At 39.1% G+C, this 1224-nt stretch overlaps 1 protein-coding gene across 4 annotated transcripts in view; it reads left to right on the top strand.

Moving 5' to 3' along the window:
- Positions 1-1224, top strand: part of LOC106876814 (cholecystokinin receptor type A) — a 141514-nt gene that overhangs the window by 26301 nt on the left and 113989 nt on the right. The window lies entirely within an intron of this gene.

The raw sequence follows: 1224 nt of genomic DNA, 5'->3' as shown, positions 1-1224 counted from the left end.
CAATTGCCTGAACTAAAAGTCGGAGGGGGACGGGATAAACTACCTGCATCAACTTGCTATAAAAGCAGGTAGTAATTTTACCTTGTTATTACACTTGCTGCAAGTTTTGAAGAATGCAATTCGATTGTAACAGTTAATTTTTTCGAAACTATAATGGAAGTGACAAAGGAGCATATTTGGCATATTTTGTTTTATGAGTTCAATAAAGGCAACAACGCAATGGAAAGTGCAAGGAATATTAATGCAGTATATGAGGATCGGATAGTAAGTGTAAGCCAGTGTCAAGGGCAGTTCCAGAAATTTCAACCTGGAAACTACAGCCTAGAAGACGAGCCTCATCCTGGAAGATCTGTAGAGCTCAATGAGGACGTCATGCAAACCCTGGTGGAACAAAATCCCATCATAACTGTTGAGAAATTAGTAGAGAAGCTTCGGTTTGGTCATTCAACCATTCATCAATACTTGTGTGCCATTGGAAAAGTCAGCAAATTGGGTGAATGAGTTCCTCACAGACGTTCTAAGTCTAATCCTGTGCAGAGAGTGAATGTGTGCTCTTCTTTGCTGTCACATCTCACAAATGAACCTTTTTTGGATCGATAGTGACTGGTGACAAGAAATGGGTTCTCTATAAAAATGTCAGACGTCAAAGAGAGTGGGTAGGGAAAGGAGAAACATTGGCACCCTAGGATAAAGAAGGTCTTCATCCATGTAAGGTGTTGTTATCTGTTTGGTGGGATATGGAAGGTTTAGTCCACTTTGAGCTTTTAAACCCAAACCACACGATAACAAAGGAGATCTACTGTGAGCAGTTTGAGTGACTTAAGTCAGCGCTAGAAGGTGTTCTTCCATCAGGATAATGCTCGGCCACATACAGCGAGGATGACATTCCAAAGGCTGGAGCAGTTTGAATGGGAAATAATGCCCCACCCACCATATTCACCGGACATTACTTCATCTGATTATCATTTATTCTGCAATCTTCAAAATAATTTGGATGGAAAAAATATGAACTCTGTAGACGAGGTCAGAACAGTACTGGAGAAGTAGTTTTCGACACAGACAAGGAATTTTGGAAGATGGGCCTTGCAAGTCTACAAGATAGATGGCAGAGCATTGTAGAAAATGAAGGAGAGAATATTTTAGATTAAAAAAGAACTTTATCTTAATTTTGAAATATAAAAGAAGTATAAAAAAACTGCATTATTCAGGGGATAATCCAATATA

Source organism: Octopus bimaculoides, chromosome 27, assembly GCF_001194135.2.
Source record: "Octopus bimaculoides isolate UCB-OBI-ISO-001 chromosome 27, ASM119413v2, whole genome shotgun sequence".
Classification (NCBI taxonomy): Eukaryota; Metazoa; Mollusca; class Cephalopoda; order Octopoda; family Octopodidae; genus Octopus; species Octopus bimaculoides.
This window is presented reverse-complemented; position numbering and strand designations above follow the sequence as displayed.